This window comes from Cavia porcellus, unplaced genomic scaffold, assembly GCF_034190915.1.
Source record: "Cavia porcellus strain 051 isolate PalLab524CR breed Dunkin Hartley unplaced genomic scaffold, mCavPor4.1 scaffold_9, whole genome shotgun sequence".
Lineage (NCBI taxonomy): Eukaryota > Metazoa > Chordata > Mammalia > Rodentia > Caviidae > Cavia > Cavia porcellus.
The window spans coordinates 23,221,152-23,238,057 of NW_026947492.1; the positions used below are offsets into that span (position 1 = coordinate 23,221,152).

The 16,906-nt window shown below is 42.5% G+C and overlaps 1 long non-coding RNA gene across 1 annotated transcript; it reads left to right on the top strand.

Moving 5' to 3' along the window:
- Positions 1-11,644: 11,644 nt before the first annotated feature.
- LOC106028248 (uncharacterized) lies at positions 11,645-16,202 on the top strand. The gene is made up of 2 exons (XR_001201856.2): positions 11,645-12,069; positions 15,354-16,202. It is a non-coding gene; the product is annotated as an uncharacterized LOC106028248 (long non-coding RNA).
- The last annotated feature ends 704 nt before the right edge of the window (positions 16,203-16,906 follow it).

Genomic DNA, 16,906 nt, shown 5'->3' on the forward strand with positions numbered 1-16,906 from the left:
TCCTGGATCTAGCTTCAGGGAAGAAATCCATCTTGCTCAAGATGTATTTTCTTGTCTCCACGGATCCTACATTTAGGGCTGACAGCTTCCTTCTCTCCTAGATTTCCATAAAGTGTTGGGAGACAGAATTCCAGAGAGACCACAGGAGGCCGTCGCTGATTACTTGGCAAATTTCATTTCTCCAAATGGGAACTGAGGGGCCACTGGGAAAACTGATCATCAACATCAGCCGGAAGTGCTTTTGTTCATTTCCTCTGATTCTTTCCTAAATCTTCTCTCCACTTGCTTTGCTGCCCTTGCACTGTAGCTTGTCTGTAAGCGTCTTTGTGGCCTCCACTGCAGGCCTTGGGCCAAGGCGAAAAACGGATTCTTTTCATCTATTCAAGTGTGATCTGGGGCAGACAAGCCTGTTCCGCAGGCAGGAGGCACAGTGAAGTATTTTGTATTCAGCTTTCAGCTCCACAGAGTCTATGGTGGGGCCCTGCCCTTGGCAAACTCGAAGGGGTGCCCAGGGCCCTTGGCAGAAGTGGGAACGCTGCTTGTTTGGCCCCTTCCTTCCACCTGGACACACAGGCATCCTGGGAGAAAAAGCTGCAGGATGCGGCATCCCATTCCCACCATATCCTCCAAGTTCACATCCCATTTAGAAGAAATCTGTTAGCTTTCAAAGCTAACAGATTGTTTGATATGCTAGCGAACAGTGCTGCTGCTTTACATAAAAATGACAAGCGTCATAATAACTGAATGGCATTGGTGTCAAACGGAGCTCCCTTCCTGCCTTCAGCGCAAGAGAACACAGGCTTCAGGTATATCGGCAGAGGGAACTGGCTGAAAAGGGAAATTGTGTTATTTACAGATTGCCTGATTTACTAAAAATGTGCTTTTTTTTTAGGGCTTTGTGAAAATTTCACTTTACCTTTTGAATGTGTGGTACTGGGATTTGAACTTGGATCCTTATACATGGCTACCCAAGTGCTCTATCTTTGGGAGGAAAAAGGGCTCTACCTGTGTAGTACACCCCCAGCTCTTACCTTGCATCAAGAGTGAGGGTGTCATATACAACAAGGTGCTCACCATTCCCACAGATCTTTCTTTCTTTCTTTTTTTTTTTTAATGCTATGGGGATTGAACTCAGAGCCTTTGCACTGAGCTACCCCTTTTTGCATTTTTTTTTGAGTCAGGATCTCCCTAAATTGCCCAGGCTGAACTCTAACTTGTAATCCTCGTACCCCAGCTTCCCAAAGTACTAGGATTACAGGCGTGTATCCCCACTTCTGGATCCACTCCCTCTACTTTTGAACACTGTTCTAAATGTGTTTTGTGAAAAGAAGAATTACAAATATTGGTAAAGGGGCAGTAGAATTATCATTATTTGGTTACAATATTACTATGTATCTAGGGTGGCCTGAATGTATGTGTCGCTTGTTTGTTTGTTTGTTTGTTTGGTATGGGGGAGCAAAGCTCTCTACTAACAGATATGCAAAGAATTTAATTCTTATTTAGACCACAGATGATTTCTGTCTGACGAGTCCTTGTCCCACCCACTATTTCCTTACTAAATTAGCTAATCCCTTCTAAGAGATAATTGTCAAATCTCTGTTTAGCAGACTTTCCTCTTAGAATACAACTTCAGTACTTAGGAAGCTTAACATTCTTGGTAACTATGTGCACTTGTACTACACAAATACATACATTTATTCTTCCTAATTATAACAAGTGTGATATTTACTCTTGGTCACTTGGTATCTACTTCAGGAAACAAGAGAGAAAGAAAGAGACAAAGAGAGAGACAGAGAAAAGAGACAGACAGAGAGACAGCGAGAGAGAGATATAAAAGCCAAAGACTGTATGTCAACAGTGCCCAAATCTCTGTGAAAAGTAAAAACATTTAATCATGCCAGTGCTTGCCTGAAACCATTCAGATGATTGACTGGAATGTTCACTTTTCATTCAGGTATTCAGTATGAGGTGGACAGAGCCAGAGTTGTGCATTTTAGAATTGAGCAGAAAAACAGCACTATTGCCATGGAATAAAAAGATGTGAAAGAACAATTTACAATGTATATATATCCTGAAAGTTTGGATGGAAATATTAAATATTCAGCCTGTTTATCCTGCAGTCTTTGCCTGTTCTACAACATGAATTAATACCACCAAATTAACTGGGAGCAATTATAGTCATCCTCCGGTGTCTGCGGGTGTTCAACTGCTGGACAGCCACTGATACCAAAATCCATGGATGCTCAAGTCCTTCTGTAAAATGCTAATAATTTAGTATTTGCATATAATCTATGGAATCCTCCTGTGTACTTTAAGTCATCCCTATGTTACTTATAATACCTAATACAGTGTCAATGATATGCAAATAGTCACCTTATTATTTAGGAAATAACAAAAAAGTCTGCCAGTGTTCACTATGGCTACAATTTTTCCTAAGCTTTTCCCTGTTTAGAATTCCCTGTATATTTCTCATCTGTTGGTGGTGATTATGTGGGTGTAGAATGTGTGGACACAGTGGGCTATGTTTTACCTAGAGCTAAATTAGAGTATCCCAAAGTAAACAAAATATTTGCAACAAGTAAGATATTTATCTTTTGGTGTCTTTGAATGCTATCAATTGTCCCTAAAAATTATTTTCAAATGTTTAAAGTGAGTAATTAAAAGTTTAAGATTATGCTTGATTTCACATGTTTTAATTGATGTTTTGTGGGATATATATGTGTATATATATATATATATATATATATGATTTTTAAGCCAATCATGTATTTAAGTACTTTCATAAATCTATATTACTACTTAGAAAATAATAGCATGCCGTGTAGTAGTTATTGTATTAAACCTCACAATGCTGAGTGCAGATTGCATCAGGGATATAAAGCGCGAGTCTCGGCATAAAGCCTAAATTGTCCTCCTTACAGATCCAGACTTGCCTGGGCGTGTCCGAATGACCAGCCAAGCAGGCTGCTTACGGATCTTCTTGGCTAAGAAACTATTCTTGATTGAAAGAGATCTAGAAACAATAAAGTATGAGCAGCCCTATTCTGGCACCTCTATCTCAGTAAGAGTTCTTTCAAGTACCAATAAGAGAACATTCTTCAAAACATTACACACAAGATAAAACAAAGGACATTCAATGTTTTCATGGAAAGAAATACAAATATTTGAGGTTGCGGATATGTTTGCCTTGATTTAACTTCACACATGTCTAGAGGTATGGAAACAGGACATGTTACTCCATAAATATTACAAGTTTTATACATCAAATAAAAAATGAATTAACTTTTTAAATAGTAGTGTAAACCATGAGCAGATACTCAAAGGCTGCTAGCACCCAGAATTGTGGACGCGAGTTGGAGACATGCTGAGCTCCCAGGAGCTTCCCATAGCATGTTACCATTCTAACCGAGTCTTCACCCACGAGATGCTCAGCATGCTAGGCCCCAGTTAGTTCCAAGGAAGGAGAAAGGACATTTGTTCCCACGTGTGCCTTATTTTTAGAGTCTTCCCAGTCGTCTTCCTTCAGGGCTCCTTGGACAGGATTAGGTCATATGTCCATATTCTCACTGCACAGGAGACTCAAAAAATATTGTGTGGCATTTTCTGCCTTTATCATGGGAGGAAGTCTCCCCCAGCAAGACAGTCTGCCTGCCACAAACCTCTACCGCAGACTCCTAAGCCACATATCCTGTATCAGCCACAGAGAGTTCTTGAGATGTAAGAGAGCAGAATGCATGAGCTTGATAAGTAGATAGGCGATCTCCGACCCGGAGACCTGCTGGACTCTGAGAGCACAATCATGTGGTTTCCTATCAGGCTGCCTTTGAACCAAGGCAAGATTCTTAGGGAGAAGAGGTGTGGCAGAAACAAACAACAGACAGGATTTAAATGTGCATGTGTGCAGCAGATTACATGCAAAAACAGTAACTGAACAAATTTGAGAAGTTTTTTGTTGTTGTTGTTTTGTTATTTTGTGTGTGTGTGCTTTTTTTTTAAAAAAAAACATGGTCTCACTATGCAGTTCAGGGTGGTTTTGACCTCACCGTGTAGCCCACAGGTTGGCCTCGAACTCATGGCAATCCTGCTGCCTCAGCTCCCCTGTGCTGGGATTACAATCATGCTCCACCACACTGGGCTCCCTCTGAGATTTTATTTATTTATTTGTTCTATGTTACAAAGCACCTCAAAGACAATGTAGAGCAGTGATCGTGAACCCTTTAGAGCTTTCTATGACACAAACAGCCACTGTGGCATGTGTGCCATGGGTTCGCCACAGTGATTCTAGGATATATTGGTGGTTCTGTGACATCATCAGGAACCACACTTTTTAACTTTCTGCCCTGGTGTCTTTTTTTTTCTTTTTTGGGGGGCGGATACCAGGGACTGAACTCATGCTTGCCAGGCAGGTGCAGTGCCACTGAGTTATATCCTCAGCTGTCTTTGGAGCATGCTGTCTGTCTCCCTCCTTGTGATACTGAAATGGAACCTATTCCACTGCCATTCAGACATCACAACCACATACTAGACAGGAAGGAGACAGGGCAAGGACATTGGTGGATGCCAACACAGTCATTCTCTTTAAAGAAAATTCCTGAAAGTCTTACATTGTAACTTTCATTTTAAGGTGAATAACTGTCACATCAACCTCCAGCTGCCAAACAAGAATGGAAAATGTAGTTTTGCAGCTAGACTCGTGCTCTCCTGAGTGATGTCAAAGTTCTGATTACAACACAGAAGAAAGTGAATTTCTTTTTCTTTCTTTCTTTTTTTTGTACCAGGGATCAAACTCACTGCCTACAAGAAAATGAATTTCAATTAAGCAACTAGTAATGTCTACTATAATGTAGAATTTCCAACTTTTTAAAAAAATTTTTTAAAATTTTAAACAAGGTCTTGCTAAGTCATTAAGTGGGAATGAATTTGTGATCCTCCTGCCCCAGCCTCTCAAAGTACTAGGATTACAGGTGTGCTCCAACACGCCTGGCTATAGTGTGGGGTTTTTAATATGAAAACGCAGTGCAAAGTGGTGGGATAGGGTCCTTCTCCCTGTTTATTTAATTTTGGTGGGTGGATTATAGAAAAGAGATGAAAAAAGAGGATCATTTTCTGATCCTGGTTGTTCCAGGAATGAGCAGGTGATTGTTGGAAGATCAGTGATGCCAGCACCTGCCAGGAACAGGAGAAACTCTGCAGAAAGATCTACAGAGACTCCTGAAATCTGGTCATGCTTGTTAACTCCAAAAAGCCTGGGTCAATAAAGAGCTGAGTTTGTAGACCAGTGGGAGAGGGATTTTGCGAGACTGCCTGCGCATACATTTTGTAAATATAAAGCTTGTTATTTTCCCTACTGATGAACTCTTCTCGTGTTCTTATGGAAGATTGGCTTCTTATGGTAGGCAAGACTGCCTGTTCATGTATCTGATTTTACCACAAGTGCTGGGAAAGTTTAAGCTAAATGAAGGCTGTGTTCAAAACTGATGACAGAACAGTGATGGCCAACCTTTCACAACTTTCAATGATATAAAAGCTAGCTGTGGCACGCGTGCTATAGGTTCACCACCACTGTCCTGGAAGGATGAGGCAGATCAAGCTGTGCACATTTTAGTCACTCAGTCTTTCTTTTGGGAAACAACATAGGACAATAAAAAGAGTTAAGTCCCCAAACCATGAGTTGTACAGTCAAGTGAAAGGAGGCAAATGTCATGCAGGTACTACATCTTAAATTGGACCTTATAAAATGGGAGAAATTTGAATGCTGAGAATACAGAAAATGAAGAACAGTCTGTTGAAGTGTGATAATTAAAACACAACTGTGAAGGAAATAAGTAATTTAAGCAGAAGGTTCAGAGGAAACACTTCCTCAGGGGATTCCAGAACAATCTGAAGGAAATATGAACAGAGAGCTGAAGAACTAAATTATTAGGGAGAGGACCAATGGAGTCTGAGACATCTAACTCTGCATCTTACATTCTGTTAATATTTCCTTTTAATTGTCCAGTCACACAGAGATTTAAGAAAGGCAGTAAACTGAATCAATTAAAATTTTGATGAACAATATCAAGAATGAGATATGCATCGCTGGTAGGAGTATGAACAGGTGCTAACACTTGGAAAGTTATCTGGCAGGACTAAGTACATACAGTATCCATATGTGCTATGACAGATCAATCCCACATATATATGATATATAAATACAAATGTGCATATAATAATAGCCACATAATCGTGTGTATATATAATTATCTTGATGCCCATAATGAGGAGGATGAATAGGTAAAGTCAAGAATGCATACTATGGAATAATATGCTATGGTTCAATGCATTGAGCTACATAAGCATGTAGTGACCTCAGTAGGTATTATAAGCATAATTTAGAGTTTAAGAAGAAAGATGAGGTGTAAATACAATGTCATTTATACACACCAGAACGTATAAAGCCAGAATACTATATTTACAAAGACCACTTGCAAGGGTTCGTGGAGAAAAGGAACAAAGGTGGAGACTGGGTGTGAGGAAGAAATTGATCCATTAATCAAGACAGGAGCATCATACATTAATGATGATGTGTGTATTAAGCTCATTCTCTGTACCTAAAATCTGCTCCAAGTCCTTAGGAACCTTTGAAGGACAGGGCATAGTCTTAGCTCTCTTAATATGTCTAAATGTGTGGATAGCAATAGAAAATAATCCTCTCAAATGTAATATGGAAATAAGAATTTCACTAAGTGATCAAGACAGTTAAGGATGACAAGTGCATATCCAGATGTGAAGCCATGCCCAGATATTACGTGGTTGCCAACCCATCATGAACTTCAGACCTCTCTCACAATCTTTGTGTCCAATTCCTTCCTGAAAAAAGGGATGAATCATTCCATTGTGGACTTTTGGTCTCGAGCAAATGGTCAAAACTATATATAGTAGTTCAATTCTTGGGTGCAAGAGTGCAAAGTCCTGCTCCCTGTTGACTTCAGAGAGAAAACAATACATCTGTAGATTTTGGCATAGAGAAACTCCTTACCACCAATATTCTCCACTAGAGTCAGTGTGAGCCACACTCCATGCCCTTTTCTGACCACTGCTTACTGGGGAAGCCAGTCCTGCCAATTCTCTGATTTCTAGGCAGCACGATCTGGGCGATGATGGCTAATGTAGCAAACCAACACGGTGGGGAAGAGAAGACTGGCCAAAGTATAATGACCTAAACTGGCACTGGGTTGGATCCTGGGGATTCTGTTGGCCTTTGATCAAAGATCTGATGCTGTGTGCACTCAGATCTTTGGGAAAAAATGTCATGTTATAGTGTAATCTGAAAGAGAAATTTACAGTCATCAGTAGGAGTATTGTTTGCAGCCAAATTTACAAAAACTAAAGGACTGGGAAGCTTATAGTGTCCTCTCCATTTTAAGTATCCTAAGCAGCTAAGAACACAATCTGAAGCCTTTAAAGGTTAAAGTGAAATGTGATCAAAATATCCTTGACTCTGAAACTATGCAAGAACAAAATCCAGGGAGCAGGACTTTGCACTCTTGCACCCAAGGATTGAACTACTATATATAGTTTTGACCATTTGCTCGACACCAAAAGTCCACAATGGAATGATTCATCACCTTCTCACTGTATGAAAGAACTTAGGGGCTTGGGATTTAGCTCAGTGGCATAAGTGCCTGCCTTGCAAGTGCATGGTCATGAGTTCGATCCCCAATACCGATTTAGAAAGAATGAAAGAACTTGGATATTCTATATCTTGTTAAAGAACCTTATCCACGCAGTCTGTGAATCATCTCTTTAGTCTGAAAAAGGAAGAATATGTTTTTTTGTATGTACATATGAGGTGCTAGGGATTGAATCTGGGGCCTTATCTTGATAGGCAAGTGCTCTACCACTGAGCTACATTCCCATCTCTAAAGGTAGGGCATCTGAAAGGGGGTTGATAAACTAAAAGAATTCTCAGTTGTGTATTTGTAGATGAAGTCTAGCACCATAGGTCTTCTGGTCTTGTTTCTTTCTATCTCTATAAAAAGTATATCAGAGAGGATAACTTGCCCAGTGTTGAAGAGCTAGTACATTTCCATCCAACCCACACTTAGCGAGCACCTGTTCTATTACAGGCATTTTATTAGAGACCAGAAGCACAGAATAGCAGATGATAATGCAAGCTTGCACACTAGAGCCAGTCTCCCTGGATAGCATTTTAACTTCACTACTTACTAGCTGTATGACCTTGGGAAAGTTACTTAACCTGTTTATTCATCATCTGTTGAATAGGATAACAGTTAAGTCCATATTCATGGGATTGTCATAAAACTTAGAAGAGTCAATATATTTGCTGGACATAGAACAAAATAATGTCTGGTGTATAGCAAGTAGGCTATAAATATTTGCTAATTAAAACACCTAGTTGTGGGCCCTCTAGAAGCAGTTCTCTATCCTTTAAGTGAGAAAGCCCAAAATATCAGCAGAAATATGACACCAGTGAATCTAATTAGTATAATGTGATTTGAAAGCCCAAGCTTGCCTCGTTTGCCCATGCCTGCACACTCCAGTGCTTAGTTCAGGGCCTGGTATGTGACAGATTCCTTCAGTATTTAACCAACACATGGGTGGATGAGTGGATGAATGAAAACTGTGCTAAAGGAGCAAAGATTTGAATGAGAACTTTAGGACTGAGAAAGAGGGAAACTGTTTCTTCACACAGAGGAATTCTTTGTCCTTTGCAAAGGACAAGGGTCCTGGGCAGTTGAAACAAACAAAGCAATGCCTCACAGGTGTGAAAGTGGCTGGCTTTCTTTCTGTGTACACAGCTTGCTCTTCTTATCTGAAGGAGTCAGGGCTTGGACTTAGGTGCACCATGCGATCTGCAGCACCCCCCTTCTGATGTATCCAGTGGTACCACCCGAGGAGACCAGGCGCTAGGTCGGATGTCACAGGGGTTGTCAGTTGTTCGTTCCTTCAGCACACACTCATCTGAAGGAGTTGGCTGATTTCAGAAATCCAGATGGATCAAGGCGCTGAATGCATATTTACTTAGCCCATCGTCTCACTGCCAGAGTTTGATTACACATTATTTTTAATGTAATAGATATTTCCCTTTTTATTTGTTTTTCTTCCACCAGGGGCTAGACTCAATTATTTCCTTTTGAAAAATCTCAAAAGAACCACCAAATCTGGTGGTTCCTGTGGCAGAGAAACCAGATTGGCCCCCACATCCCTTCTTCTCTTCATCTATAGCCTTATGCTCCCCGATTTTTATCCGGGAATGTGAACATTTGGACTAAAGCAACACTTCCTCCTTTTATCAATAGGATCCTAGGTGATTAGATTTGGTGTGGTTAACCTCCCCAAAAATGCATTTTAAAAGAATGACATTTTCTTTTAATGGAAAAAGTGTTCAGAGATCCCAGGAGAGGAAGCCTGGGTTCCTGGGGCTCTGGGGAGGGTCGTGTGGAGTGCTATCTCTGGATTTTCACCTGCGAACAGAGTAGGTTTCTGCCCTGTTTGACCCACTGATCTGTTGGACGGGTTCATGCTTTCTGTTTTTTGCAGCCACACCTTGTCCTAACTAAAACAGCTTCCTGCTCTGCCAGCCCCTTTGCTCCTCCAGCTCAGTTAGTACTGTTCAGTAAATGCAAATGAAAATGTACTAAGCAAATAGGAGTGTAATTACAACAATAATAAGGATGGCAATGAACACATTACAGAAACGTTTCTTCCTCTCTATGCAAAAACATCACATTGTGACTTCTATGACTACTTTTATTATTTTTGAATTATCTCATTTGCATTCTGTGAATGTGCATGATTAAAAATCAGTTTGTGCAGAGAAGAAGCAAGTGATAAAATATATAGAAAAGGAGCAGAAATATTTGCTGAAGCCATTTAAGTAAAGAACATAATAGATTGTCCAACAATATATAAATTTTACCCTAATACAATGTTATATCATGGCTAAGGATTGTGTTCTACAATATTTATTGCTTTGGGTAAGTGAACAGGATATTTTGTCAAATAAGCAAGGAGACTCCAGAATAATACGTAAATATATATGTGAGTCTCTGCATGTGTGTACATACATGCATATACATTTCTGTCTATATGCATAGAAATAACATGAGCTGTAGACACTAGGACGTTAAATGTAATTATCTTTGGTCAAGAAGATTATAGATAATTTTTACTTTCTTTGCTTTTGTTATGTTTTGTGGTATTAGAGACCAAACTCAGGGACTCCACTATTGGTAGGCAAGTATTCTATAACTGAGCTATATGCCTGTTTTGTATTTTATAATTAAAAAAACCACATATTATTCATATGAATCTTAAATTCTTTAAAAGCAGTGTTTGGGTAGTGGCAGAAGCAGAAATAAATAAACCCTCATATTGGTTAAGGTTTCTATATTTTATTAGTCAGAGTTACATCAAGTTATACTGTGACAACAAGCAAATCAGAAGGACTCAGTGACTTAACACATCAAAGGTACAGTTCTTATTCACGCAAAACTCAATGTGGGTCAGTGGGGGCATAGTGGTCCAGGGATCCATCTCAACATGGAGATAAGCCACTGCAGGGGAGATGGTGATGAAGACATTTCCATTCATGATAGGGCCAGAACTAAGGTGTAGTCATCACTTACCTGCAAGGGAAGCTGCTGCAAAAAGTGGGGAAAGGGAAGTATATGGATATTTGATGAATACCATTTCTGCCATATACCCCTGTGATTATATTTTTTTCCAAAACTTTCACTAAAATTAAAATTCGTAGCTTGGCAAGTAAGTAACTGAATTTAATATTGTTTTTTAAAAATAAATATGTAACAGGATATACTACTGCATGTCTTTGTTACTTCCCTCTTTGCCAAGACAAAATACCTGACACCCACGATTTAAGGAACGAGCGGTTTGTTTTGGCTTGCAGTTTGTAGAGGTTTCACTGCACAGGTGGCTGGCTCCAAGGCAAGATGGCACGGCTCAGGGTCACAGCAGAAGAGGTGCTGTGGCATGGTAGTGAGAAGCAGACTATTGAAGGAGGAAAACATGCAACCTTCCAGGCCATGACCCACCTCTTCCAGCCAGATCCCATCTCCTAACACCAAGGCAGCTGTAATTCCCCTTTTTGCATGGTCCAGTCGCCTTCCAGGAGCCCCACCTGGGAGTGCTCTTGGCTTTGAGGAACATTTCAGATCTAACCCATAACACTGCATGTTGATACAGATTTTAAAACAGCCAACAGTGGGCTTGGCTGTGAGGAAGGATGAGGAAACTGGGAAAAGATAAAACTAAGATTAAAGGTGTCCTGTTTTCCATTCCAGCCCTTTAAGGTAGAGGACCAGTTAATCATATACTCTGTTAATTCAGAAAGGCAAGCCTCACACTATTACTGGGTGGAGAGATGGAAGACTAAGGACCAAGATAGGACAATGGCTGGCTAGGAGAAGGGCCTAGAAAGCACAAAATAAACCCCCTGCTTGGAATAACAGAAACACTAAGCAGAACAGTGAGCTGGCAAGGATTCGGGGAGAAGAGCCAAGGTCCAAATAAGATGGAAAAAGTTGGGAAGACAGCCAGAGCTGGGCAGTGCCAAAGTCAGGAATGAGAGTCACGGGCAAGAACGTAGGGTAGGGGTGGGAGAGGGACTTGAGCAGTTTGCTTCCAATGGGAGCTACTCTTGGAGCCCAGATCTCAAGAAACAGCAGGCTACAATGTGTAGACAGTTTGATTTAAATGGGCCTGGGTGAGGCGGACCACAGAAACCAACCCAGCAGTGCCCTGGCCTGTGGGAAAAGCTCACACTTCAAACTGGGGATCAAGTCTACATAGAAACTCCCAGAGGAGATGGAGCATCGATCCAGACATAGCCTGGACAGATTGTGGGAACACAGCAGGAAGCATGGCAAATGCCAGGAAGGCAGAGCTATTCAGGGACCAGAATGGTTGGATCAGGATCGTAGCAAGTAGCTGGGCTACGAGAGCAAAGTCCAGCTTGTGAAAGAATTTAGCAGGGACTCACAAAGCATGAGGCTTCCCAACAGGTTTCACCTTGAAGGAAAACTCTTCTTCCACAGAGAGCATGAGGTAAGTACTTGGGCATTCTGACATGAGAAAAATAATCCCCAATTTATTAGAGATCAGATGGGCTAAATGTGTGGTCTCCCAACGCTGGGGAATGAAGTCACTAACCAAAGAAGTAAGTTAGGGAGTTTGATTGGAATTAAGGAGAAGAATAGCTCCTGGATTTCGAGGAATGGTCCTGAGTGTGTGGCCAGCGAGGCTCTTTGTCAGAGATAATTTATATACAAAATCACAGCATGGATACAATGTGGGTCAAACTACAATCAGTTTAGAAGATTACAAACATAGCCGCTTAGTTTACATTGATCCAATAGGGAAACAAATCACCTAGTGAGGGTTTACAGAAAGAAGAAAGGCATTTTTGGGAAGGGATGGGTCCAGGTGCTTGGTCACCCGCCTGTCTGGGTGTCTGACGCCTATCTGGTCCACCAGCCCAGGTGGTACTAACTATAGTATAAGCTCAAGTTGCCGTTTATCTTTAGAGAGGCCTGCAGGCCTGGCTACTGTATCCTTTGTAAGGCCTGCTTGTCTTCAGATTTCCCTCCAGCCACAATTCTAATGTCTTCATTTTTTTGTGCTGTCTTTCTCGGTGACCCAATCCCTCTCTGACTCAATATAATTTCTAAATAACTTAGTTTTCTGTAACGTTTGTTTGAGACAAGGTCTCGCTACACAGCCCAGGCTGACCTTGAAGTCACTATGTAACCCAGGCTGGCCTTGAACTTGTAGGAGTCCTCCTGCCTCAGCCTCCTGAGTGCTGGGGTTGCAGGTGTGGGCCACCACACACGCTATCTGTAACACTTTTAGTAAAACACGAAGGAGGAAGGGAGACTGCAGCTTCTGGGGAATACTGTTCCCTAGGGCCTCAAGCCTGGGGAGCCTCAACTAGAACGGAAAGACCCATCATTCCTCGTTCATGTGTCTTGGTCTGCACTGGCCCGGAATAAAGCGGAGCTGCACTTGAGGATTGAGGGCTCAGTACCTTAAGCAGAGTGCGTTCAAGGAGGCTGGATCAGCGAGCAAAACTGATACACTGGCTGAGATCAGCTTTTGTAAGACAACCTTGTAAAAAATAGCCACTTGGTTCCTCGACTGCCCTTTGCTACTGGGAGTAGCCACACATATGCAACACTAGTTACTGACTCAGAGAACTAGGGTGGAGGGAGAAAAAAGCACCTATGCTGGCTGAGTAATCATTACTTATTAGGCTACCATGATTGGTTTATTTTGGACTCTGGCAAAAACTCAAGGTCTCATGTTTTGTTTCTTTGAAAAGTGTTTTAAGAAAATTTAGTTTTTACCTCCTTAATTAAATGCCTCCCTTGTGCACAGATGCCAGATTTGATGTTCTGGGACAGTGCAGAATGCAGAAAGTGCTCTAAGAGGCAAGAATTCCAAATGCCAAAGTGGCTCTGGTGAGGCTGAAGTAAAGCAGTGATTAATGAAATGTTCTGCACATCCCAAATTAATTGAGAATGGGTAGCATGCACATACCCACTGGTCCTCAGCTCTGCAAATCGGGATTAAGGTGAAGCAAGGGAGTATCTAGGGCAGAAAGTTTATAGGGCTGCTCCTTCTTGGGATGGAGCAAGGATCCTGCCAGTAAGCATGAGATCTGAGCATGACAAACCAGGGTGTCCTTGACAAGAGCTGTCCTTGTCTGGTACTCCTGAAGTAAAGGGGACAAGTGGCAGGGATTGTCTGGAAGGGTGAGATTTCGGAGAGTTTCCCTTCCAGAAAATGCTGAGAGGTGAGGTGGCTGGGAGCCTGAGGGGTGCCCCATAGACTGAGTCCTGCATTCAAGAAACCTTAATCCATTTTCAAGCTGCTACTTTAGGGACAAATGTACCACCTGCCTTCGAGCATTCTTTTTTTTTTTTTTTTTTTTTTTTTTGGTGGTGGGGAAAAAACCCAGAGCCTTGAGCATATCAAGTACACACTCCACCAGGGATCTCCACCACCCCAGCTCCTCTCAATCCTCTCTCCTCTCATGTAAAATGTTTCTTGGGGCCTGCAAAGTGTTTCTGTCTTTGAGAGACTGCTTTGCAGATGTGAGAGGAGGCCTGGCTGCGCCAGTATCAGCTCAGCTTTATCAGACAGGCCTTATCCGTTAACACCTCCATGGGAACTAATTAGTAGATGTCAGCTGAGACTAAGAGCAGGGGGAAGAGTCAGAGGAAGCAGTGAAGAGAGGCCCTTTGTTGTGACAAATGAGAGCACCACCACATGCCCCTTTGAAATTTTGCTTCCCTTGGTCCTGAATGTGCCACTGGAGGTGGCTTCTACTCCCCTCCCAAACTCTGAGGGCCATAGGAGGCAGGTGCCAATTATCAAAAGGAGTCATCTCATTGTCACTGTGACTTGTTGATGTCCAAAATCACCTATTTGCTAAGATTTCGAGAACCAAAAAGGTATACTAAAAAAATCAAGCTATATCAGTTGGTATTTATGACATGTCCCCATTCTCAGACGAACTAGGACCTGGGGCTGTTATTCTTATAAAATTCCAGGAATATAAGTATTATCATTCCTGTTCTGATTCCAAGGGCATTTGATTTTGGGCCCAGGGTTGCTTCTGTGCCCTAGGGAGGTAGTGAGGTAGAAGACACAAGGTGCTACATCAAACTTAAAGAGCTGAAATACATAAAGCCATCCGGGAGTCGCTAGCACAGCTAGAGACTCCCATAAGGAAGTGTTGCACGCTTGGGAAGAGGGGAGCAAAGGTAAAAGCTGAGAGAAAAGAATTGAGTGGAAGAAGATTCCGTTGGAAGCAAGGTAGGGCCAGTCTGTGGTTTCCCCGCAAGGTGCGGTGGGTGGGTTATCCAGAGGCAAAGGCTGTGGTGGAGGTGGCAGGGGCAGGGACTGCCTGCTGTCTGGAATGACTGAGACAGAGAATGACTCAGCTGATGACATCCTTTTAATATGTGGTTAAGGGCAAGTGTGAGGGCCTCCTGGACTCAGGTAACCAAGGGACACAACCTCGTGGTGAGCAGAGCTGCGCCAGCCGTGGCCTCTTGCTGCAGGATGCTGAGATGAGCAGACGCGGTGTGCTAATTCCATCCCAGGCTGGCAGACAGAAGGGTCTCTGTCTGGGGGAGGAAAAGCTCCAGGGCTGGGGACAACACAGAGGAAAGGAGGGAAGTCAGCTCCCAGCTATTTTTAGCGCTGCAGCTCTGTGCATAGCGGAACTGTGGCATGCGCATGCCTGTGAATTCCTCTGATGGAAATCTAGGCATGAGTGGCATGCTCTCTGACTTCCTTCCCACCTAAAATACTTCTTTCTACAGCCTGACCTGTGGTGGCCTCATTTCCTACCCTCTGGCTTGCACTGATGCTGTGCTGATTAGCAACCTAAGGCCTCCATCGAAGAAATCAGCCGACCTCAGAGTCCGGACGCCAGCACAATGACACACACGAGGCATCAGCTGCTTCAGAGATTGAGGAAAGGAAAGTTTCTTCATTTCCCAGTTTTTAACAAGTGCCAAACAGATTAAGCTTGATTGGAAATACAAGCATGATGGAATTCTGTGGAACCCTAAGCGAAGCCACAGACTATTTTCCCTGAGCAGCACTGGAAATTATATCCTCACAACACCTAAGAGCTTTCCCACCAATAAAACAGTTGACAAAGTATGATGTCATTAGAAAAGCCTCTGATTGGCTGAATCTATTCCCCAGAGACAAACCCCTCTGCTGGCAGCAAAAACTTTTCCAAGAGGTTTTTGGGCATCAGACATCAGATCTCGCTTTTGCCTTTTTATGCAATACTTGAGTACAGTAAGAGGCACATAGATACTGCAGTTCAGGAGGCTCCTTCTGCCAGGACTTTGAGGTTGCTTTTCCTGGAGCATTTTAAGGCCCAACCTCAGCCTGGCCAGCCCTGCCTGGGTAAGTAGGGAGAAGACACGAAGAGATTTAATGAGGAAACTCACTACTTCTCTACCACAGGCTTTCAGAGTCGGCACAGCAGTGGTGATTCTAAAGCTCCGCCAAGGAACGTCATAGCGGAGAATACTGTGAGACCAAGGCCCAGGGAGCCACGGCGAATCTTAGAGTTAGAAATGTTTATGACTTGCGTCTGTGACATGGGTTAGGTAGGCCAATGAACCCCTGTCTTCAAAGAAATTACAAACACACCTTTAGACTGTCTTGCTTTTGTGTCCATTCTACAATGAAAAAAACTAAAAACACTAAGATAGCAGAGCAAGCGATACATGTTCTGTGACAGATGAACAAAAGAGAATGGTACATGGTCTTCGGCTGAGAAAATATGCAAAAGGATGCACAGTCCTGTCCCTTTGGCCATGAGTATCCCTCGCCTTTCTCTCAGGCCCTATTTAGTACCTGGTTCTGGCTCACCAGAGACTGACTCTTTGATAAAAGCTGCAGTTTAAGAAAAGGGAAACAATCAGGTGACCCTGCCATCGCCTCCTTACGCTATATTCTTCCTCTCCTTCTCCTCCCCTCCCCTTCCCTTTCACGTTTTTCTTTCTTTTAAGAGACCAAGGTACCTTGCCTTGAGTTGGAGAAGACAGCCCAGCCTTGCTCAGAGGGAAAGCACATGTCTAGCAGGCAAGAGTCCTGGGTTGAATCGGCAGTGCTACCCAAACAAAGCAAAGGAAACCAAAATGAAACATAACAAAACAAAAAACACAAACATGCAAAGCAAAACAAAACAAAACAAAAAGGAACGAAACAAAACAAAATAAAACAGAAGATTATCTGAGATCATTGCTCCTCCTTGGCCCCCAACTGAGTAAAGATGCCTCACAGAGGTTCCAGGGTGGGGGGCAGTTTCCCTGGAGACCAATCAGGCTGCTCTGAGTTCCACCGTCTCCAG